Source organism: Numenius arquata, chromosome 9 (genome assembly GCF_964106895.1).
Source record: "Numenius arquata chromosome 9, bNumArq3.hap1.1, whole genome shotgun sequence".
NCBI lineage: Eukaryota > Metazoa > Chordata > Aves > Charadriiformes > Scolopacidae > Numenius > Numenius arquata.
Window position 1 is genome coordinate 28,711,529 of NC_133584.1, and position 24,536 is coordinate 28,736,064.

The following is a 24,536-nucleotide window of genomic DNA, read 5'->3' on the forward strand; positions in this document are numbered from 1 at the left end:
GCCAGTAGGGCGAGGGGGGGAATTCTGCCCCTCTGCTCCGCTCTGGGGAGACCCCCCCCAGTGCTGTCTCCAGCTCTGCCATCCCCAGTAGAAGACACACATGGACCTGTTACAGCTGGGCCAGAAGAGGGCCACAAGGGATGGAACACTGCTCCTGTAGAGAGAGGGTGAGTTGGTGGTGTTCAGCCTGGAGAAAAGAAAGCTTCAGGGAGAATATACTGCGGCCTCTCAATATATAAAAGGGGCATATAGGAAAGAGGGAGAGAGACCTTTTACCAGGGCCTGTAGTGACAGGACAAGGGGCAACAGTTTTAAATTGAAAGAGGGGAGACTTAGATTGGATACAAGGAAGAAATTTTTTACTCTGAAGGTGGTGAGACACTGGCCCACGTTGCCCAGAGAAGCTGTGGATGCCCCATCATCGAAAGTGCTCAAGGTCAGGTTGGATGGGGCTTTGAGCAACCTGAACTAGTGAAAGACGTCTCTGCCCATGGCAGGGAGGGTGGACTGGATGGTCTTTAAAGGTTTGGGTACCCAGGAGGGACAGGGAGAAGTCAGGGGGCTTCTGCAGAGCTGTCTGACCTGGTCAGTGTAAGCATCTGGGGAAAATCCCAGCCCTCCTGCCCGATGCCAGGTCTGTCTGGAAGAGAAAGTCACTCATTCATGCCCTGGAGCCCGGGTTGGCTTGGGGCTTGCAGCAGCCGTAAGCTGCACCCTGGGAGCACCAGCTCTGTGAGTGTGTCTGTGGCCGACGGTGGACTGGGACCAGCTTGGCATTCCCCGTGGCTCCCAAGGCCCAACAGATACCTGGAGAGCTGTGGCAGTCTTTCTAGAAACATGCTTTCAGCCCCTGTTTGGACCTACGAGTCAGTTTTGGGGCTGTGCTCCAACTCCAGAGTCATTGCGGCTAGTTTATTTTTCAGGAAATGCCACAAACCCGTTTTCCCGCTGGTCAGTAGAAATACTTGGTGTCAGGTTCTGACTGTGTTGCAATATGCTGTTTTCTACCTGGGATGAGCAGAGCCGGCCACTGAAGAGTGGGAGCTGATGTTGTTTGAACCAATATTTGCTCCTAAGTATTACTTAATTTCTAAACTGCACACAGCAAACAAAGAGCTCTCTGTCAATTTTAAGCAGCTCTTCCCGGCTCAGAGCACTAAGCCCAGCTGCAGGCTGTACCCTCCTGTCCGGAGCTGCTTACCATGGTCATGCCATTACAGGTTTGCATTTTTAGGTGGGAAATTAACATCCAGTCGACAGCCAAGTACCAGCAGTTCCATCCTTTCTGCCTTGCAGACCAGCTCTGCAGGACAGTGCCGCTGCCCCGCGTCCTCTCTGTGCACATCCCCCCCTCCAGCAAACACCAGCTGGTCCAGCATCGATGAAGAAACAGCTTTTCTTGACCTTTTCTCTCAAGCAAGACACCACTAACCCCCCCAACCCCCTTGCTGAAGTCAGCAGTGGTTTCTGCTCCACCAGCCAGTGGTCCACACAAAACTGACCCTCTCGAATATGCAATTAGTGCCATTCCTCCTAATGAAGGATTCCAGTTTGCTTAATTAACCTGAAGGTTAACAGGATTACCAGCAGCTCTTGACAACCTTGCGAGCCGTGATATTCTTGAAGGGCTTTTGGAAGGGAAGGCAGAAAAACATGGTGGGTTCATCGTTCCTGCTGCAGAGACGCTCGCAAATAGAGCAGCTGGAGCCACATAACACCCACTCCCTCTTCCCGTGTGTTTTCCAAATATCTATGGGAACAAACCAGTAAATACTGATAGCCGGGAAAGAAAGGGCAGGCGTGCCAGCCACCCTGCCCTGCGGGGCCACAGCACCCTCAGCTCCTCTCCCGCAGGACTCCCAGGTCCCGCTCCAGGGCACGCACCAGGTAGTTGCACAATTCCTCTGTCCACAAAATGGTTGTGTCCAGCTCCATGGGACATGCAAGACAGTTTCCATGGGGGCATGTACCCACAATGAGATGCTAGACCATCCCAGAGAATGTGACTGGGTGAGAACAGGAGAAAGGGTGGCTTATTTCCAGGGGAGGAGGGAGCTGTGGCTCACACGAGCCCCTGTGTACACATCCAGGGACAAGGCAGTAGGGGTGTCAGTGGGGATGTTCCCTGCAGTCACAGAGCCCAGGTCACCAGGATGGGGACAGAAGCAAGACAGTGGCAGAACTGGTCAAGAAGACCCCATGGTGAGAGGGGAGCAAGTGCAGAGAAGCGCAAGGTGCACCTGGAGGTGAGCCACAGCCACCCCACCAGACCACCACAAGGGGACACCCAGCTGGGTCCTACATCTTTGGCTGCCAAAGGAGCAGGGCAACATCACTGAAGCAAGCAGAAGAAAGTTCCTGGCAGAAGCAGCCAGCCTTGCTCAGAGAGCAGCCCTGCGTGTGCTGCAGAGGGATGCTGGTGATTCAGGTGGACCAAGAGTGACTTTGGAGGAGCTACGGACACAGAGCTGCTGGTGGGACCAAGAGTGACTTGGAGGAGCTACGGACACAGAGCTGCTGGTGGGACCAGGAGTGATTTTGGAGGAGCTCCGGACACAGAACTGCTGGTGGGACCAAGAGTGACTTGGAGGAGCTACGGACACAGAGCTGTTGGTGGGAGCAGGCAGCAGAGGCCAGCAGCCAGAAGGACACAAAAGAAGAAAGCAAGGGGTGACACCAAGAAGGGAAGACTTGTGAACCGGCTTCACAGAGCGGCGCCGGTAGCACGAGCCCCAGGACTGGCAGCACTGGCCGGCTGCTGGAGCGGCTCTCGCTGCTGGATCCAGCCCAAGGAGCAGGGACTGAACCTCTTATCATCCTCCACAGCCCACAGGCAGCTCAGCTGGGCTGGCACGGCCACCCACTGCTGCGCCAGGCATTGTGTTCAGCGGTTGCATAGCCGCTCCGTCCAGAAATGAGATTGGGGCATTAAATGAATGGGAAAAGGGTCATCTCACCAGTGGGTCAAGCTGAACTCTACCACTCGCTGCTCAACCCCTTTCCAGTTAGTTAATTTGCGGTAATCATTAATACCAAGCCCCTGTCCGTATGTGGAGCCTCACAATAGCTAATTTCTAAACTGTCACCACAACTACACGCTATTACACGTGTCCTGGTTGAAGGCACCTTCCCATTTAAACACCCTTATGGCCAATACATTTCCTTGATGATTAATAGTGGTTGTTTTGAAACCACAAAAAAAAAATGCATTGGCCAGCATTCCCTTCCACTTTGTAATTTTAAAGCAGCATTAAAGGGAATTAATGGAAATAAGGCTTCAGAATAACAGCAAGGCTTATTCTTTATTTGAGACCCTTTGAACTCTAGTTAAATTAATTTTCCTTCTGCTCTTGAGATTTTCAAACACAGATCTGGCAGTTCAAGTCACAAGCCCTGCAAGCACCTCACTCTTTGGGGGTCCATGGCTAAGTACGACACCAATGACTAAATACTGGACCCAGGCCCTGAGAAGGCATCTCTTCCCTGCCAGTGTTGGTGATCCCCATAGCCTCAGAGAAAGGGCCCCCTGCCCAGCGACCTGTGAGGAGCTCAAGGGCGGGCTTGACCTTTCAGTTACCCTTCTCCCTCCCAAGCAGCACAGGAATTTGTTTCCTGGCCATTGGTCAAGGTGTTCTCATCAAGATAAAATCCGAGGGGAATGGCCCCTCCTGTCCTCACCGGTCCACTCCCTGGTCACCCAGGGCTGGCACAGCCCCGAAGGCACCAATGGACCCTGGCATTCAAACCACTTCATCCCTTCCAGTAATTACTGTTTTGCAACGTGGAAAATAATAAAAGTCTTGGTCCTATTCAGAGCTCTGGGAGGAGCAGAGAGGGGGGAGCAAGAGGCCAAGCTGAGCAGATTTTAAACCCCCTCCTGAGTGCTTTTAGACCCCCTTTGGCATTTTAATCCTCTCAGCATTTCCAGCTGTGGAGGTAAAGGAGCAGAAATTCTAGGCAGAGGTGTGGGTCCTTCAGGGCACGTATCTGGCTGGGGATGGGGCTGGTCCTGAGCAGGGAGCTGGACATAGAAGTCCTCTCCCAGAACCCCCACAGCATCATCCATCCCCCCAACACTGAGGCACCTCTGTCAGCCCAGCCTGGGGCAAGTGATGGTAAAGCCCAGCTGAAGTGTGACGTGGCCCTAACAGCTCCTGAAAACTGTTGCAAGAATAAGGAAGGAACCAGAAAAATGTCTTGCTTCAGATGCTTTGCTAAAAGTTGCATAAGGTGGGGGAACGTGGCCGTGCTCTGTAGGTGCAATGATATCTTATAGACAAAGGGCCCTATACAGGAAGAAATGGCTTCGTGCCACTAACCTTCTAATCGCAGTGGAAAAGGAAAATTAACTCCTTTTGGGGAGTCTGGTCACTGGCAGTGAATGAAGGTCTCCGCACGGCCTTGTCCATAGCCTTGCAAGTCCCAAGCTAAAATCTGTTTTTCTCCTTTTCACCAGAGGTTTTGCCCTGCAACAGACTCTCTGCTCACCAACACCCTTCTCCCATCAACTGCATCTGTCAGTGGTGTTCTCTGCAGGCAGAAAGCCCTGCCAGTCTTCTGCCATGTGAAACCTGGACAGACACTACAGCCAGAGCGCACCAGGGCCACAAGGCGAGGGCAGAAAAACAGCCTTGGAGAAACACTGGTGAGCTGTGCAGTGCTGCAAGAGACATCCCTCACTGAAAGGCATCGCCAGCTCTTACAACCACATCCTCCTTCATTTTCAGCCTCTCCAGGAGCCTCCAGCGACAAGCCTCCAGGAGCCCATTCATGGTCATCCCATCAGTCCCTGCCCAAGGAATGCTAGAGGAGCACTGGTCCCCAACTCCACCACAGCTCTGTCCCTACCCGGCCATGGCCTTGTTGATCCAGGACACGAACCCATGGACAGACTTCCCAGACAGATCTTGAACCTGCCTGGTCACTGCAGACCTGCCTGGTGGTGCCTGGGTTGTGTCCAACCCTGCTACTATCCCCAGACCCGATCCCAACCTGAGGTCTGCCTTGTCACCACCAGCTTCCCACGGAATATGGACTCTGGGCTGGCCCCAGCTGCTATCCCGGGGCCCATCCTGCTCACCATGCATGGAGATAGTGATGGATGAGTCTCCTGCCCATCTGGTCGTGCCATCACACTGGGCTCCCCATCCTGCCAGGAGCAGTCAGCCCTTGCCATACCCTGGCACCTAGGAGGGAACAACACAAGGCTATCTCCTGGCTAGACCAGGGAATGGAAAACCAGGGCTCGACTCTCTTGTAGAGCAGTGATCCCATATTTCAGTCTATTTACAGACCACTGTATCCTGGGCAATTATTTTTTGTATGCAGCAGCAAAGTTTTTCCCATTGAACCAAACGTTTCTACTGAGTGCTGGCTCTCGAAGGAGCCCCACAGCCCCGAGCTGACATCAACACCGTCTTCTATAAACATGCCATGGAGAAATAACATGAGCAAACAGCAGGAAAGGCTTTATGGAGATCCTATTACAAACAAGGTATTTGTTCCTCTCACACATTCCCCTCAAGGTGGGAAATCCCCATGAAAAGACCGGGCTGGCCTTTAGTCAAGGACAACAGACTTGTGTAATGACAGCGGGCTCCAGGGAAGCTGGAACTACCAACCCCTCTCTCCTTTCTTGTCTACCACGAGGGATGCTAGCACAGATTTTAAGAGCACAGCAGAAAAAAAAAGCTTCTCCAAGGAATCTTTTACACCAGAAGAGCAATCAGCTTTTTAGCATAATATTTCCATTAGTAACACTTGCAGGCTCTGTCTGTGACAGAGCACGTAATAAATTGGAGAAGCCAAAAGAAGGGAACATCTTGCTCCCTTTTAGCTCTCTAAAAGATAAATCTGGGCTGCCTCTATCATCCCAGGGGGTAAACATCTTCAGAGGCCAATTCACCTCATTATAGCAGAGGTGGCACTAAGTGTCCCGAGGACGTGGCAGAGGACACAGATGATGGCTCAGACAGGGCACCCACTTGCCTGGTGGCAAGGGGAGTTTATTCCCACCTTCAGCAATCAAAGCTGAATAAAGGATTAGCTGATTGCAAGTCAAGCTATCCTGATTTTAAGGAGAGACATAGGCACCAGGAGCAGTTCAGGGTTAAATCTACAGTACTCAGAAATGCCAAAGTACAGGTTGCTCATTTATCCAGCAGCCACGGTGCAGTTTCTTCTGGTCACAGGTGACTGCTTGAAAATAAAAGAGGTGGGGGCAGAAAGGTAGGAGAGGGAAGCACAGAGGATGTGCCGCGGCCGGACTCCCGTGGCAGGGACAGTCCCCCCGGCTGGGGCACGGTGATGGAGGGCTGGGGGCTGTGGCCAGCTCCTGTCCCTGCTCATGCACTGCTAGCACACAGGGTCTTGGCTTGAAGGGACAAACAACCCCAAGCATTCCAAACCAAACCTTGGGCATAATCGTCTCCTGAAGGTTTTCAGCAGGGCGCCGAGTCTGCTAAACTCACTTTCCTGCCTCTGCAATCTTCAGCAGCAGGCTGCTAAGCCAAGAAGCAAACTCCAGCACAAGTTTGTCTCTTGAGCACAAGACACAGCCTTCCTCTCCAGGAACTGCAGCTCTTTCTGCTCGTGCAGCTTGACCTGGGACTGCTTTTTTGAGCTCTAATGCATGGCAAGATGGGTTCCCAGTTTGAGGAAAGATTCCCACTGTTGTTTCGTTGGCTGCTTTAACTCAGCCCTTACCCAGTTCACAGTTGTCAAACTCTCACGTTCCTGCATCTCTTACTCAGAGACTTTGATGGTGAAGGGGAAAGCAAGGGAGATCTAGAAGATCAAAATCTGCAAGATTAGCGAAGGTTAGGGAGCAATGTAAATATAGAGAAAGGCCTTATGTGCTATCTCCTGGTGTTAGTTGTTCAAAGGAAAATAATGCTCCCAGACGGGCTGAGGAAGATCTGGAAAGAAACACATCCTGCACCAACAGAAGGACGATGCCTGAAGGTCTCTGAACACTGATATCCATTCCCTGGGGAACAGGGGCTGTTGTGGAGGGCCATCATGCCAACCCCTCCCTGGAACTACCACGTATGGGAGCACACAGACCACGCTCCAGGGACAGTCTTCAGACTCTCCAAAGCTGATGGAAACCACTGCAGCTACACAGACACCAGCAGAGCTTTTCCATCCCTTGTGGTCTGACCTCATGTCTGGAATTTGTCCCTGGCCATTTTAAGCCATTCGTACATCTGTGGCTTCCCCCTTTTCTCCTTTCAATGCCAACAGCCTGAAGTGCTTTAGTCTCTCTCCTGGGGCTTAGTTCCTTATCTCTTAACTTCTTCCCAACCTGGACCTGCATTCTCCTTATTCATAGTTTGCCTTTTTGAAGATGGGGTCAACAGATGTGAAGAGGGGATGGCTCCTCCTGGCATGTGGAGTACCACTAGACTGTTTGAAGCAGTTTCTGTTCCTTTCTTCCCTGCTTCTGAGCTGGTTGAGCCTCAGTGGTCAAGTGTCTGCCTTGGGCTACCTTTGACACAGGTCTTCTATCTGACAGGGGAAAGATGTCTAGAGCCCACTCTGCTGCATGACCAGTGACAATATTGGCAATGTGTACCCCATGCCTTCACGCTTCTTGCTTCAATCAACATTGCGTGGCATCCGCATTTCCCTTGGCCTTGTTTCATCAAGAATTAGTTGTTATCATCAATATCAGCTCTTGGCTCCTTTCAGCATCCCAGGGAGAGGCACCAAAGAATGTGTCAACTCTACCCAACTTCGTGTCTGGTGGGGCAGCGGCCCCTCCAAGGTGTCCTGCCAGCAGCCCTGGGGCGGTGTATTGCAGAAGATACAGAGGATAAGTGTGAGGAGGAAACATAAAGCAGCAAAGATAGAAATAAACGGCCCAGATGAAGGTCATTCCCTTGGTCCGCGGCAGAGAAAAGTATCCAAAGCCAAGGTAGCAGAGGTGAGGGGGACACAAGTTGTAATATGTGATCCTCAGAACAAAGTTCAACCAAACTGTAGCCTGATGAATCCCCTCTGTGCAAACAGCGGCTGCTTGCTCAGCAAATATACTACCCCAGCCCCGGCTGCCGCAGCCTCGGCCAGGATTTTTGGAGGAGGGGATGTTTTAATGTCTGCAAAGAACTGGTATTTGGACCACTTAGGCAGATGTTGCACGTCGGGGGGCTGTACCTTCACACGCACCCACAGTGCATCCCTTTCCCCTCATTGAACCACCACCATCAGTCTTCAGAGGTATAACCAAGAGTGCCCTTGGTAAAACACCCGTGTCCAAACCCACAGCACACAGAGGACTCCATTCCCAACCTTATTCAGCTCCTTGGCTTTCTGTAGGACTGTGTTTGTGCAGCAATTGTGCACTCAGTCCCTCTGGGACAAACGTGCCCTCAGACCCCATGGGCAAGCTCTCCAGGCCCAGGAGCAAGATGAGAAACGACATCAGAGACGTCAGGGCAGGAGGAAGGAATGAATGCAGCTGAGAAGATGGTGTAGGAGCAGAGTGCCTGTGCTCAAATGTGCAGGAAGGAAAAGAGCTGATTGTGCTCCTCCTCCTCACCACATACCCAGGGCTACTGCATTCACCTCAGTCTTCTGTTCTCCTCCTGCCCCACATGTCTACACAGAGCTCTTGAGACCACGTCACGGTGCTCTCAGTCCCCAGACACTATCGTGCCTCTGATGAGTCACAGCTCTCCTCACACATAGACTCTGGACCTGAATCTGTCCCTCTGAACCTCCGACCCACCATTGCCAACAAGAAATGGCATGGGCAGCCTTGCCCCAGCACGTACTGCTGTTTGCACAGCCCTTGCTCAAACACAATGGCTGGGGCTGGCTCTGCGTGGGGTGCAGCTCCCCACCAGCAGTGCTGCGACCTTCCTCCCACCCGGACCCGCTGCCTCAGTGGGATGACAATGCCCATTGTGTGCCTCCATCCCTTGATTCAGTGCCTGCGGCAGGCAGGTGTCCGCGGTTCAGCTCTGTGGAGGATGAAGGGTCACGCTCTTTCCGTGACTCGCCTCGTCGCTCCTCAACTAACCCACAGTGTCTCCGAGGCCACTGACAACCAAATTAGGTTAATTAATGTGGTTGTATATGGTAATCAAGCATAAACCTCAGACAGTGTTGTACAGCGGGGCTTTGTTGGTCTTGGAGAAGACAACAGTCTTCTGGACAGTGTTCAAGCCCTGGATACCTTCTGTGTCAACACTGCCCTGAAGGTGAGAAGTGATGGGATTGTGGCTTATCTACAGCCCCTCCACCAGCTGAGCTGCAGCAGAACCAAGCAGAGAGCTTGGGAGCCCCAGCAAGAGCCTGACCTACAGCTCTTTCTTGAAGCAAACGCTCCCCATTTACACCTTGAGCCACAAAGCCCCAGAGCAGCAAAAATAAATGAATAAATAAATAAATAGATCTATCATCAGATACTGGGTCTCCAAAAGAAGAAACTCCCCGTGTAGGAAAGCTTCAAGTCCAGAGTCCTTCTGGCCAAAGGGAGAAGCAGCAGACCCCTACCTCTTGTGTACGTGATGTGTGCAGCGGAGTCAGCTGTGGGAGCAGAGTACCAGCTTTTCACTCGTAGTCAAAAGCGAATCACTCACTCACAAAAGCTCCAGAGACCAGACCAAGAAGCTGGTGGGACCAGCACAACTCAGAGCTATGGGGATTTCACAGAATCACAGAATCACAGAGGTTGGAAGGGACCTTTTAAGATCATCTAGTCCAACCAATGAAAAAAAAAAAAAAAAAAAAAACACAACACAAAAAAACAAAAACAAAACCACCACACACGCAACCCCCACACACACCACCACACCACCCAACACTAATCCATATTCCCAAGCACTATGTCAACTCCTCTCTTGAATACCTCCAGGGATGGTGCCTCAACCACCTCCCTGGGCAGCCCATTCCAATGCCTGACAACCCTTTCAGTAAAGAAATATTTCCTAATATCTAACCTGAACTTCCCCTGGCGTAACTTGAGGCCATTGCCTCTTGTCCTATCATCTGTAACTTGGGAGAAGAGACCGACCCCCGCCTCTCTACAGCCTCCTTTCAGGTACTTGTAGAGAGCAATAAGGTCTCCCCTCAGCCTCCTCTTCCCCAGGCTGAACAGCCCCAGCTCCCTCAGCCTCTCTTCGTAAGACTTGTGCTCCAGACCCCTCACCAGCTTCGTTGCCCATATAGTTATTTGACTATAAACGTCCTTCCTTCTGGGGGTGAAGAGGTTGGTGGTAAAGGAACCAGGCCAGAACAGACCAGCACGTGCTGGGGGACAGGCAGAGGGGCAAAGTGAGACTTCCTGTGAACTCCTTCAGCTCCTTTGCAGGCTTCCAAGGCCTGCAAATTATTTTCCTTGCACTGAAAACATTTCAGACACATCAACAGATTCTCCCATTGCAACTGAGGATAGAAAGGGCAAATCTCAGGGGCTTTTTTTCCTACAAAAAAGTAGCTCTGATCAGGAAATACTTTATTGTGCCTGTTCTCTAGGCAGCTACCTGTGATTTCCACGCTGCTTTGATGACCCCTGCAGGGACAAGCAGTAAAAAGTCCTGAGATTTTAATCCCTCCCTCACTGTGAAGAGCTGTGGAGTGGACATGGGCAATGCAGTTTTTGTAGGGGGCAGCTATCAAGGCCGGACAGTCCCTCCTCCTCGGGGAACCAAAAATTTAACACTTTCAGGAAGCCCCCAGAGTTTGAGGTCCTTGTGCTGGGAAAGATGTCTTCTCTCAGTAGCACACAACCGTGGTGCTGTATGAATGGAGGAACCTGCTACAGCATCTGCTGCATGGAAGTTGCCGCAGAAGAGCCAAAATATGAGTGTGTGCACATTGCTGACAGCATGAAGTGGGGCTGGCCCTGTCTAAGGACATCTCCTGATGTTTTCCAACTTTCCCTTTCCTTTGACATACAGAGGTCCTCCATCCCTCCCAAAACTCCCAAATCTCTGGATAGTTGTTTTCAAGCTCATCCTTCTACAAAGCCACATAGGTGCTGCTTTTTCCCTTTCACTGGTGGGCACTCTTTCTCTCCAAGTCCTTCAAGGACACTAACACTAGTCTTCTTGTTCCCTCCTTGCTGATGGGACTCCATGGTCAAATTCCCAACAGGTCTGACACAGCCTCACATAAGGACTAACGCTCTCGGTATATGAGGAAGAGGCAGCTCTGCTATCATGAGCTGCAGGAAAATACAACAGCAAACCCATGACTTCAGCATCCTTCCTCTTACTGAACTGAGGCTCACTTGAGCGCAGCTGGGACTTGGAAAGAGCAGAGCAAACTCTCACATCCCACCTCCCAGACAAGAAAAGAAGATGGAAAGACCTGATTTAACTGTGGACATCTCCTCCAACACTAGCTGACCATGACCCATGCAGTAATTACATTTTATCATGGATGAAAGTACCTCTAATATGAACTGAACCAATGTTTTAAGAGATCTTGGACAAAAGGCTGTTAAATGAATATCAAACTGCACACACCCAGCTGTGATGCCCTCCTTGCAGGGTGCTCACGGGAACACTCTGCAGTATCTCTCCACGCACCCTCTACCACTGCCAACCTCCTCCTTCTGATCTTGTCATCAGGGGCAGAAGGCAAGACACTGGTTGTGGCATGACCCTGGCAAAGACATCTCAGTCAGCAGGGCAGGTATGCAAAGGACACTCACCTTGGAGACCCAGCAGAGTAGCCCATCTTGGCCATCATCTTCAGATGATGACCCTCAGCTTTCCTCCATAAACCGGGGAATACCCCTCGGTGAGAGGTGAGGCCAGGGTAACTCACACATCTCCACCTTTGGGGCAGCTGTTTAGTACTCATGAGTCAATGCTGTGGCTTTCCTAGAAACCTTAAAATGTCTCCTAGATTTCACTCCATTTTGTTTGGGTTTTTTTCACCAGGTGAGGCATCAACATTTATCTGGTGCCCTGTAATGCTTTCCATAAATAGGAGGCGACATCAGACCATGAGGTCCCCACCCTGTTTGCCTGCTGAGTTGTTTCAAAAGGCATTTGCTCTGTAAATGCCTGCTCCACCTGGTTTCCCTCCGTCAACATGGCTTTTCTAGCAAGGTTTCATCTGAAAACCATTTCCACTATTTTGTCGTGGGCACCAGGTGCTGGCCAAGGCAGAGCCAGGGCTGGACCCAGCACTTGCCCGCTCCTCCAGGTCAGATGCATCTGCACAGGACTCCCACTGGCCATGGAGAGTCCTAAAGAGGTCTTTGGCTGTCCCCAGGTCAAACACAGCTTCCCGAGCTCCAGCAGCCTCCTTTCCCACTCTGCTCAGCACTAGTGAGGCCACATCTGCAGTGCTGGGTCTAGCTCCAGGCTCCCCAGTATGAGAGATGCACTTAATGGAGCCAGTCCAATGCAAAGCCACAAAGGCAACGAAGGGTCTGAAGTGTCCTTCAGAGGAGGAGAGGCTGAGAGAGTTGGGGCTGTTCAGCCCAGAGAAAGTAGGCTCGGGGGAACCCCATAGAGGTTTACCATCTTCTGATGGGAGGGAATGAAGACGAGGGAGCCAGAATATTCTCAGTGGTGCCCAGGGACAGGGCAGGAGGCAATGGGAGCAAATTAAAATACATGCCATTCGTGTATTTCTGACCTGCAGACAGACCAGCAAGTGCTCCCAGTAACATGTAACCTGGTGTCTTTCTTTGGAGAAGACGACACGGACAGCCATCAGGAATTGTTCAGAAGATCCTAGGCTCTACAAGGCCCTGAAGGATAGGGTCTAATGCCAAAGCCACCCTAAAATATACAGGTCTTTCAGTGCCTGAGTGCTGCCAGCACTGCAGGCTTCAGAGCCTTCAAGACAAAGCCTGGGTTTGTGAGGGATCACTTCTAATCTCTTGGAGGTCTCTGGCAAGGAAACAAAACCAACTGAAAAGAAATCGCAAAGCCTGTTCCCAAGGTGAGTGGAGATGTATTTTGTTGTTCAAAGGCTTCTGATAAGGCCACTGAGATTAAAGAACAAATAAGTGTACGGTTAGTGCCAAAGCAAACCGAAGAGCATTACAGCCAGCAGCAACGACGCACTTCTCCCCTAAACCCGAGCACATCCAGCTGTTCTTCAGCTTGTGCACCCAAGAGGAGCTCTGCCTGGAGCTGGCCCAGGCTCTGCCTCCTCCCTCTGGGACAAGACTGGTGGGACCCCACACAGCCCAGTGTGACAGCACCGGTCCTACACTCGGCTCTCTCCATGCTTTGCTTTGCTCCTGACCTCCCAGTCGGATGCATTTGCTCCCGTTGGCCCCAAGCATCCCTTCGGAGGGAGCTGGTACCAATGGGCACGTCACCGAAGAGCGGGCTGACTTCAATGTCCCAGGAGAGATGTTGAAGATAATAGGAGCTGGTTAAATCAGCAGGGCTCACTTGCTCTGCAAAGTGTAAAACTAACTAAATATCGATTTAGGTAGGTGCTAATGGACCAGCGGCTGCCCAGGAGCGGAAGGGGAGGCCTGGTGTGTGACAGATTTCAAAATGACTCGGAAAGTAAACTCCCACTTTGCTGATAACGCAACGTGCACTGGGTTCCCCGCAGAAAGTCGTCTGGAAATTATTGTGGCTTGTTTCATGAATAGGTCTGTCCAGAAACTGGTCTGAAAAACAAACAGAAAAGCTGCACAAAGAGTTTGCTGGAGGTGGGGCGAACACCTGTCCCTCTCTGAAGTTTCTCTCCATTGGGGTTTTTGCAGGAAGGAGTGGAGACCTCGGAAATTAGGATGTCCCAGATCCCAATTTCCCCACTGTGTCTGGGACTGACTGGGGAGACACACACAAACCTCTCGTCTTTCCAGCCCCTCTGAGATCCAGCGAGATGCACGCTGCCAGGGGACAAAATGCACGGCCAAACTGAGCAGGTGTGAGCAGAGAATGATGGAGATAAGTCCTTGTTTAAGCAAAATGCATGCAAAAAAAAAAAAAAAGGCAAAGAAAAAGGTGGGGGGGGGGGAGAGGAAATGCTGACGTGATGTGATCAGGAACAGCCCTGCCAGCCTTGGCAGCGTGTAGGACTTGGCCACGCTCTTTTCTCTTGCCAGGGCCAGGACAATGAATTGTGGCATTGCTCGAAGGTACCTTTTTGTGTGTCTATTCTGGTTGTACTTTTGTGCCTGTCAAAGGCAGATCCCCAGACTCAGCCACAGCTCGGCCACAGGACAGGGAACTGCTGGAGAGGGGACAGCAAAGGGCTACAAAGATGATGAGGGTCCTGGAGCATCTCTCTGATGAGGAAAGGCTGAGGGACTTGGGACCTTTTAGTCTGGAGAAGAGAAGACTGAGGGGGGATCTGATCAACATCTATAAATACTTCAAGGGTGAGTGTCAGGAGGATGGGGCCAGTCTTTTTTCAGTGGTGCCCAGGGACAGGACAAGAGGAAGTGGGCACAAACTTGAATATAAGAAGTTTCACCTAAACATGAGAAGGAACTCCTTCACTTTGAGGGTGGCAGAGCCCTGGAAGAGGTTGCCCAGAGAGGTGGTGGAGTCTCCGTCTCTGGAGACATTCCAAACCCGCCTGGACACGTTCCTGTGCAATGTGCTCTGGGTGGCCCTGCTCTGGCAGGGGGTTGGACTAGATGATCTCCAGAGGTCCCTTCCAACCCCGTATCATTCTAGGATTGTGTGATTCTGTGATTTCTGGCAGGTGGGAGGAGGTGGCGGCAGCACCAAGCAACTGGAAACCTTAGGACTAAGGACCCAAACCAAGAGGCAGAGGCGGATTTAGGGGTTTCCTGATGCTGTGAGTGTGCAATAAGCGATGGGCCAGTGGAGCCTGGGCAGGTGGCATGGGCAGCACAGGCACAGCCAGGATCAATGGTGGGAAACAGGACCTTGTGGTCATGGCCAAGTGAGGAATGCGTCCCAATCCAACATCAGATGTGCCTTCCCTGACTTCTCCCAGTGGGAAAAACCTCCTTCCAGGTCCTCAAAGTCTAGCTACCTGCATTGAGGCAAAGGGACAACAGTCTCAAGCCAGGAGACTCTGGCTGCAGGTACCTGGACTCCCACCACAGATGCAGCCAGTGCCACCTCTGGTCCTCCCTCATGGGAGGCTCCTCAGCCCCTCTCACCAGCTGAAGTCTACCCCCCACCATCACAGCACTGCCAAGAGGTCTTCCAGGCTCCTCTAACGAGTTCAGTGGTATTTTTACTCCTGGCCCTCCCTAAGATAGTTTTAAGCCTGGGTATGGCTTTTCTGGAGGACTCTTGTTTTCCCCCTCCAGTTAATGGCTTCACTGGGAATTTAAGGAGCATTGACTGCTTCTTTTAGACACAAAGAAATTTTCATTTATTTTGCAGAGGTTCTGCTTTGACTTTAGAAGTAAGGTGCCATTTCCAGCAGGAGCCCCATCACTCTCCATTCCCTGCTAAGGAAACCTCTGCAGGTCACTGCCACCCCAGGAGATCCCAGGGGTTGCCCCAACCTCCATTAGCAAAGCCCTAGAAGCAGTTCTCTCATCTGCCCAGGGCCCCAGTCTCTGCTCTCTACAAAGACGCCTCCCTGTCTGCCTGTACCCCCTAAGCTACAGCTACCTCTCTCTTGCCAACACACACAAAGACATCAGTCCCCTCCTGCTGTACCGGAGAGCAGTGGTGGCCTTTCTCATGCACCTCGCTTTCTCAGCATGGTCTCAGCATCCCAGCTCTCGCAGGAGAACAAAGCTTTGCTGCTCCTGCCTGGAAAGCCTTTGCTGACCTGTGACCCTCGCAGGGAGATCTGTCGTGCTGCCCACCTGAAGGCGGCTGCTCCCACCTTGGGGCTCAGCAAGGAGCGTTGTTGGTGGCAAACACATCTGCAAGACCAAACAAAAACCCACGCACAGCTTTCTGCTTTGTTATTTTTATGCTGGAGCAGTCCCCACCTAGCAGGAAAAGGAGTAAGGAGCAGATAAAGGGAGGCAAACAGCAATCGATACCACTGAGAGGCTCAGGCCCTTGCAAACCCCAGTGCTCTCCTTCACACCACCCATTGCTCCAGCAACCGGTGCAGCACCCAAGGTTGGAAATCCGGGCCGCAGGTCTCCTCTTTTCCTCACCGGAGAGGTGGTCACCTTCCTACATGTTCCTCTTCACCTCCACTCCCATACAGGCTTGCAAACGTACCAGAGATGCCTGCTTTCCAGGTGCAGGTGCAGCTTGTCCAACAACCCTGGGGAAAACCCACCAGCAGCCCCTCCAGGCCACGGACAGGCCAAGCAGGAAAGTTATTGCATGAGAGTGGCAAAGTGGGGTGTCTCAAGGCAAACTGAGGTCTCCTTGCTCATCATCTTAAGTAGGGGTCAGGGTACATGGACAGGGGACAGGAAGGGACTGGAGTCTTTGGGGCTTTTCATCTGCCTTCTGCTGAGATCAGCTCATCCCCAGGGAGTGAAATGGGCTCACCCTCCTAGATGGGTGCACGTATCATCATAGTATGATGACACTATGAGCATCATACTCAGCAACAGGCAGCTGGGGCAGTTCTGCACCACCAGGACAGTCCTCACACCTACATAAAAGTTATAAGGCTGTTAGGCCACCCCAGCAGGACCTGGCTGCCCAGTCAGCAGAGACAGAGACCAATCCCTCCCACAAGGGGCACCTTTCGCTTCTCAAGAGGCACAGCTGCAAAAGACACATCTGCCTGCCAGTATCCTGACCCTGCTCCAGCCTCTGTGGGAGAGAAGAGACCAATGGGTTTAATCTCAGATGACTGCCATCTCCACCAAGGTCCTCAGACACTGGTCCACAAGTGGAGCCCCATCCTATCCAGGTCACACTCCAAAACAGCTTCTCTGGGATGCACTTGCAAGGTAACAGAAGCAGCCCTCAATAACCAGCAGAAAAGAGCTGCCAAGATCCTGCAGATGGGGCCTCCAACACAAGAAGCATGTGGGCAGATGAGCACGTTAGCTGCGCTTCACATCACCAGATCCCAGCAGGAGCAGACAACCGCCTTTTCATAGAATCATAGAATGGTTAGAGTTGGAAGGGACCTTAAAGATCATCGAGTTCCAACCCCCCTGCCATGGGCAGGAACACCTCCACTAGAGCAGGTTGCTCAAAGCCCCATCCAGCCTGGCCTTGAACACTTCCAGGGATGGGGTAGCCACAGCTTCTCTGGGCAACCTGTTGCAGTGCCTCACCACCCTCACAGGAAAGAATTTCCTCCTAATAGCTAATCTAAATCTCCCCTCTTCCAATTTAAAACCATTACCCCTTGTCCTGTCACTACACTTCCTGACAAAGAGTCCCTCTCCGGCTCTCCTGTAGGCTCCCTTCAGATATTGGAAGGCTGCTATGAGGTCTCCCCGGAGCCTTCTCTTCTCCAGGCTGAACAACCCCAGCTCTCTCAGCCTGTCTTCATAGGGGAGGTGCTCCAGCCCTCTGATCATCTTCGTGGCCCTCCCCTGGACCCGTTCCAACAGGTCCATGTCCTTCCTGTGCTGAGGACTCCAAAGCTGGACACAGTATTCCAGGTGGGGTCTCACGAGTGCAGAGTAGAGGGGTAGAATCACCACCCTTTTGAGTTTCTCTTCCACATATGTGTTAAGTCATGCCCAAGAAAGAGGCTTCCAGGCAGCAAACAGGAATACAGGAGATCCTGACCAGGATTACATATCAAAAATGGACCTCACATGAGGTCCCCATGGACAAATAGACTTGTCTTTTGGCAAACAAGTGAGCTGAGCAGCGGCAAATCCCACAAGTGACAGTCAAGCAAGAGGACACAGCCAAAGAGGAGCGAGATCAAGCCTGGCTGGGCACCCTCACATTGATGAGCCTCTAGATGCTCCCAGGCAAGCGTGCCCCATGCCCTGTCACCCGAGGTCCTGCCTGGAGAATGCTCACAGACCCCTCAGCCACCTACCCCACATCACCATGGCCCCCCCAAACAGACTTATCCATCTCAGATCACATGAGGCGTAGTGCGCAGAGGGAAGGAGAGGGGAGAAGCACCAAACCTCAGTCCCAACAGCGGGAAGGGGTTTGATCCCTGCAAACTGTGAGCTCACCCATGGCTCTCACCCAGCCCTGGACTCCTTGATAAGCTGCCAGCTTGGGCAGATAGCAGGAGCGCAGGATGGGTGGAGAACACGACAGACCCACAGTAAACTTGTGGTTTTGATGAGGCGGATGGGGAGAGGCAGCGCCTGCCTGTGCCAGAGCGAGTGGAATGGCTGCCTCCCTGCCTGCGAGGGGGGAGGGAGGACCTCAAAAAGTCTGAGGTCTGGGCTGGAAATGACCTATCTGCCTGGTATGCATTTCCTGAGACCCATGGTGATAGTGAAGGGAAAACAGGCACCACCAGGGTCCTCTCCACTGGTGCCACGAGGCACGTGGGGAGCCTGGTCCTGCAGAACTGGTGTTGCACAGCCTGAGCCACCACACATCACAGCCACACATCCTCCATCTCCACTGCTGCCCCAGGGGTCTGGTGCCCAAGTACAAGGAGCACATGGTCCCACTACCCGGGCTTAGGGTTTCTGGTCATGCAAAACCATGGCTGGGTCTTGCTGATGCTGTGCAGGATGCTGGGATGAGCCCCAAAGGGGAAGGATGGGGAAGAAAAGCCCTCCATCATGGAGGCCAGCCTACCAGTCCTCCTTTGAGTTGTCTTGCACTGTCTACCAGCCAACAAGAAGCAGACACAGTGACCATTTTTCTACTGGTACTGGGAAACAGTTGGCTTCCTATTAGGGCTGTGCTGTTGCTGCTCATCCTGGCACAGCACAGTCCCAGCATGGGACTTCAGCCAGTCTGAAGATGGCAGATGCAAGATATCAATGTGTTAAGCACGACCTGGAGCAGCGGGTGGTTAAATGCTGTGTCTGGAGCAGTGAGTATGGTGAGAGGAAGCAAAGGAAGGAGCCAGGGATTGCCATAACCTCAGCCCAGGGTGGATGGAGTCAGGTGGTGTTGGGAGAGGATGAGTTCCATGCCATCCAGGTATGACCCAGCCTGCACAGGGTCCCAGCAGCACAGACCTGAAGACTGTATCAACATAGGGATTATCAAGAGCTAAAAACCCATGATCAAACCATCTCTGCCCTCAGCTTTGTCAAGAAGAAAAAGCAGGACACAAGAAGGGCAAAAAAAGGACAAAGAGCAACCACAAAGAGGAGAGCAGGAAGACACAAGAGGTCAAAGCAGAACATCAACTGCCATGGGTGAAACCAGGGAGTAAGGCAGAGATGCAAACATGGGTGGCACGGCCACCCCCTGCAGTGTCCACAAGCACCCGGACAGCCTGCCCACCACTCTACGTGACATGTCAGTGGTTTGCAGAAGACTGCCAGCAACCCTCGAGGCTGCGGTCACCAAAACGTGCCACTCACCAGAGCGGAGGCTGGTCACTCCTTGGGGCAGGCGCTGGAGAGCAGGGCACCGGTGGGGAGGTCCGCTGTGGGCTCGCCGTCCCAGGCGGCCCCCCCGGGGAGGGGCCACCAGCCGCAGGCACACAAGCCAGGCTCCGGGTGTTTGCTTTCCATTCTCCCAGTCTGACGATAACCACCCGCTCCCCAGCCAAGGCTCCGGCTCACCATGCTGAAATTCAGAAGGTATTTGATCACGTAAGTGGATTGTTTATTTATTTATTTAAGTAAAATACTGCTTCCTTAAGTAAAATACTATCTCCATCCTACCCTGAGGTCGTGTTCTTGTAGGTCCCTCTGCACTGACAGATGGTTGGAAATAGAAGGGATGGTGGGAGTGGGCAGAGGAGCGCTTCTGCCCTGCATAAATGCAGGGAGGTCTGGGTTGATGGGGCTCTCTCTTCTCGTGAAGCTCCAAGGGCAGGACTTCTCCCTGGCACGACAGGCAGGAGAACAATGTCTTTTGTAAGGTTCAGTTCTGCAAAGGAAGAAGAGCGGCAAAGACCATGGAGAGGCAAGTAGGGTGCTGATGCCTCCTGCTTCACCCCAGGCGAGGGCTCAGGGCTCTCAGCTCCACACACTGGACGTGGAGCAGAAACACGGCTCTGTGCAAACCCGATGGACGCTTGTAGGGTGAGGAGTGCTCTTCCACAGCCTCTGTGCCGGAGAGGATGGATGAGGAGTAGAGAAGGGCAAGGCTTGACTTTGCGGTAGATCCTTCTTGCTGGGGTGTCCCCGTTTGAAGTAAAACCGAACCAATTTTCTGTTCTGTAACACAGAATGGGGGTAGGTCGTTTTGGGGCAGGACAGCCTTTTCCCAGGAACCTGCAGTGTCTGGGGCGTTGCAGATGCTGCTGCTGAACACCAAGCAGGGGGCTTTCCTAACTCAGCTGTTTCACGGGTGGGTTGGGGACTGACACAGGCAGGCAGTGCCATTGTGCCCTTGCTGCTCCACCTTATCTTCTCCTGAGCTTCCTGCAGACCGTTGTCCCTGTTCTCTCATTTATTGTGATCTAAATGAAGAAAATGGCTCCAATCACTGCTGAGAGGAATCAGGCTATCACTGCTGTTCTTGTTGTGTATATTAATACCCCGTGCAATATCGCTCGCTGCCTGGAGCATATCTACCCATGGCAAATCAATAAAGTCATTTTCTCCCACTTATCTGCCCGGAGAACCCAGCCTTGGCCACCTCCCACAGCACCCGGAGGTCAGCTGAGAGCCCGCACGGCTCAGCAAGCGCCAGCCCACCACAGAACCATCCCAGCTTTGTGGTGGACAGGGAAGGGGCACAGGTCAGAGAGAAGCAGGTTGTCCTCAGAGGGAAAAAACGGAGGGGAATCTGCAGTGATTGAAATCCAAGCAGCCCCTCCTCTTCTGCCAGGAGCAGGCAGTGAGACACCGCTGGGGGCATCATCCCTTGGAAATAAATGACAGACGGGTTGGTTTGACATTATATCCATCAGCTGCTGTGGCTCTGCTGCTGAGCCCTCACATCTTGGGATGCCACATCCATCTTTGCACCTTTTATTGTCACCTTTGGAGGTGACAGCACACGGGGCTCTGATCCACAGGAGCTCTTCAGCTACAGCCTGCCTGCAGCCGGGAGCATCTCCAAGGACCCTACAGGTTGCCCTCGCAGCCTGACCAGCCCTGTGGGGCAGCTCTGACTCCCATCAGCTCCAAGTGCACCTCGGGCATCTTCCTGCTGCTTTGATCTCAAGTGTTCCACTCTGCCCCAAGACACCCATGCCCATGATCTCATCCCGGCGCATTAAACTGAGAGAAGGCTGTGAAGGAGTCGCCCATGGAAAGCAGTCAAGCCTCTTGAAGGCTCGTTGTCCAGCTACAAATCATACTCCAGCCTCCAAGACAAAGGCTTCTCGTGCTCCATATGCCATTTTATCCCAGTTTTGCTGGCTTCAGTGCAACTACTTGGCATCTTCAGTACAAACTTCGGTGCTGCCACAGCTCTTCCTTTCTCAGCGCACCCTCCCTGAGACGTGTGTGTCCTATCAGAGCCAGCCTGGAGGAAGGGCTCTGGCTTTGTGCTAGCCTGCAACGTGTTGCGTTGTTCAATGGTCATCTCAAAGAGGCAGCAGACTGGCAGCAAAAGGACCTGGATCATAGAATCATAGAATGGTCAGAGTTGGGAGGGACCTTAAAGATCATCGAGTTCCAACCCCCCTGCCATGGGCAGGAACACCTCCACTAGAGCAGGTTGCTCAAAGCCCCGTCCAGCCTGGCCTTGAACACTTCCAGGGATGGGGCAGCCACAGCTTCTCTGGGCAACCTGTTGCAGTGTCTCACCACCCTCACAGGAAAGAATTTCCTCCTAATATCTAATCTAAATCTCCCCTCTTCCAATTTAAAACCATTACCCCTTGTCCTGTCACTACACTTCCTGACAAAGAGTCCCTCTCCGGCTCTCCGGCTCTCCTGTAGGCTCCCTTCAGATATTGGAAGGCTGCTATGAGGTCTCCCCGGAGCCTTCTCTTCTCCAGGCTGAACAACCCCAGCTCTCTCAGCCTGTCTTCATAGGGGAGGTGCTCCAGCCCTCTGATCATCTTCGTGGCCCTCCCCTGGACCCGTTCCAACAGGTCCATGTCCTTCCTGTGCTGAGGACTCCAAAGCTGGACACAGTATTCCAGGTGGGGTCTCACCAGAGCAGAGTAGATGGGTAGAATCACCTCCCGCGACCTGCAGGCCACACTTCTTTTGATGCAGCCCAGGATGGGGTTGGCTTTCTGGGCTGCCAGTGCACATTGCCAGCTCGTGTTGAGCTTCTCATCCACGAGCACTCCCAAGTCCTTCTCCTCAGAGCTGCTCTCCAGCCATTCTCCACGCAACCTGTATTTGTGCCTGGGATTGCCACATCCCAGGAGCAGGACCCTGCACTTGGCTTGGTTGAACTTCATGCGATTTGCACGAGCCCACCTCTCAAGCCTGTCCAGGTCCCTCTGGATGGCATCCCTTCCCTCCAACATGTTGACCGTGCCACCGAGCTTGGTGCACTTGCCAAGCATCGGCAAACTTGCTGAGGGTGCACTCAATCCCACTGTCCATGTCTCTGACAAAGATGTTAAACAGCACTGGTCCCAGTATCGACCCCTGAGGAACACCACTTGTCACTGGCCACCACTTGGACATTGAGCCGTTGACCACAACCCTTTAAGCGTGGCCATCCAGCCAGTTCCTTATCCACCAAGTGGTCCATCCATCCATCTTTCACAGATTCTCTACAGGTTGAAAGTTTAGTACCAGGGACCTTTGTGGAAGCAAGTCCAGAATTCTATCTGCACAAAGCACAGATACCAGAGTAACAGAAGGTGCTGCCCACCTCAGCACCGCTTGCTGAGGAAGTGTTGCATCGTTCTGCCTTTGCTGCTGGGTGCTGGTGCAGATCTCCCCAAAGAGAGAGTTTGGGTATATCACTAACTACCACAGTTAGTTCGCTCTTCATTCCCTTCTTGCCGCTTTTCTTAGGCTGGCCAGGTAGACGAACTCATTATCAGCTGCACCTTGAGTGATCAGAGAGTTGGATCAAGTCTCCAACAAGACCTGTCACGCAGCATCACTTCATCCTGGAGCAGCTCCTCCTTCACTGCCTTCTCCCTCTTTGGCCTCTCTGGCCATCGATGATCTTCCACACCGGGGTATTTCAACAAGCCTTACCTCGCAGCTGCTCTGGGGCAGCCCCAAGGCTCTGCTTCAACCCTCTCCCTTTATTGTGTCTCAGCATCTTAAGCACTGTTTAAGCATTTGGCATTTTCCTGATCCATTGCTTGTCATACCCGTTCATCTCTGACAGCATGAGGCTCCCCTTGTGCTGCTTGCATGGCCAGGCGAGGATCCTCATGCATGTTAGCCAGATGCCTGTCTCTCACCGAGCTTAGAAGTGGGAGGTTCAACAAGGCCAAGTGCCTGGTCCTGCACTTGGGCCACAACAACCCCATGGGTGCTACAGGCTTGGGGAAGAGCGGCTGGAGCTGCCTGGCAGAAAAGGACCTGGGGGTGTTGGTCGACTGTCAGCTAAACATGAGCCAGCAGTGTGCCCAGGTGGCCAAGAAGGCCACCAGCATCCTGGCCTGTGTCAGGAACAGCATGGTGAGTAGGACTCGGGAGGTGATGGTCGCCCTGCACTCAGCACTGGTGAGGCCCCACCTCAAGTGCTGTGTCCAGTTCTGGGTCCCTTACCACAAAAAAGACATTGAGGGGCTGGAGCGGGTCCAGAGAAGGACAACGGAGCTGGTGAGGGGTCTGGAGCACAAGTCTTGTGAGGAGCAGCTGAGGGAGCTGGGGGTGTTCAGCCTGGAGAAAAGGAGGCTGAGGGGAGACCTTCTCGCTCTCCCCAACTCCCTGAAAGGAGGGTGTAGCCAGGGGGGGTCGGTCTCTTCTCCCAAGTCATGTGTGATGGGACAAGAGGAAATGGCCTCAAGTTGTGCCAGGGGAGGTTCAGGTTGGATATTAGGAAAAATTTTTACACGGAAAGGGTTATCAAGCCTTGGAATGGGCTGCCCAGGGAAGTGGTTGAGGCACCATCCCTGGAGGTATTTAAAAGACGGGTTGATGTAGTGCTTAGAGACATGGTTTAGTGATGGATTGTTGGGGTTTTTTTTATCAGAGTTAGGTTGATGGTTGGACTAGATGATCTTAAAGGTCCCTTCCAACCTAGACGATTCTATGATTCTAAATGAGCATGGTTGCCATCAGGTTTGGGGGATGCTGTGCTGCTGACGACTAGTCTGTTGACCGTGCTAGTAAGTACGTGCCTTTTGAATCCTCAGCAGCACCGTCATGACCTAAGACCTCCCAGCCTCTACAGTCCCAAGTACTTTAGACATTAAAAGTCTCCCAGAAGGTGCTCAGCGTTTCAATTCAGTGAGGGACATTATTGAGAGCAGGGCAGAACCATACCCATCAGTGTCCAAACTGATGCACAACCACAACTACAGAAGGAAACTCCAGTTGGTCGTAATGCTCAGTCAATGTTTTTTTCTGGAGCAAGTCCAGTTTTTCGATACCAAACCCAAATTCCTCATGGGTGGGATGCACGTCACCACTTCCGACAGCCCGTGTTTGCATCATTGCTAGCTCATTGAGCTAGCACGTCTCCCACACGTCACCAGAGTAGAAGATAAAGCACCACGGAGATGAAGAAGCTCTGGGACAAGCAGGT

At 52.5% G+C, this 24,536-nt stretch overlaps 1 protein-coding gene across 1 annotated transcript in view; it reads right to left on the minus strand.

Annotated features, from left to right (window-relative positions):
* SRPRB (SRP receptor subunit beta) overlaps positions 1-24,536 on the minus strand; it is a 68,255-nt gene that overhangs the window by 33,241 nt on the left and 10,478 nt on the right. The window lies entirely within an intron of this gene.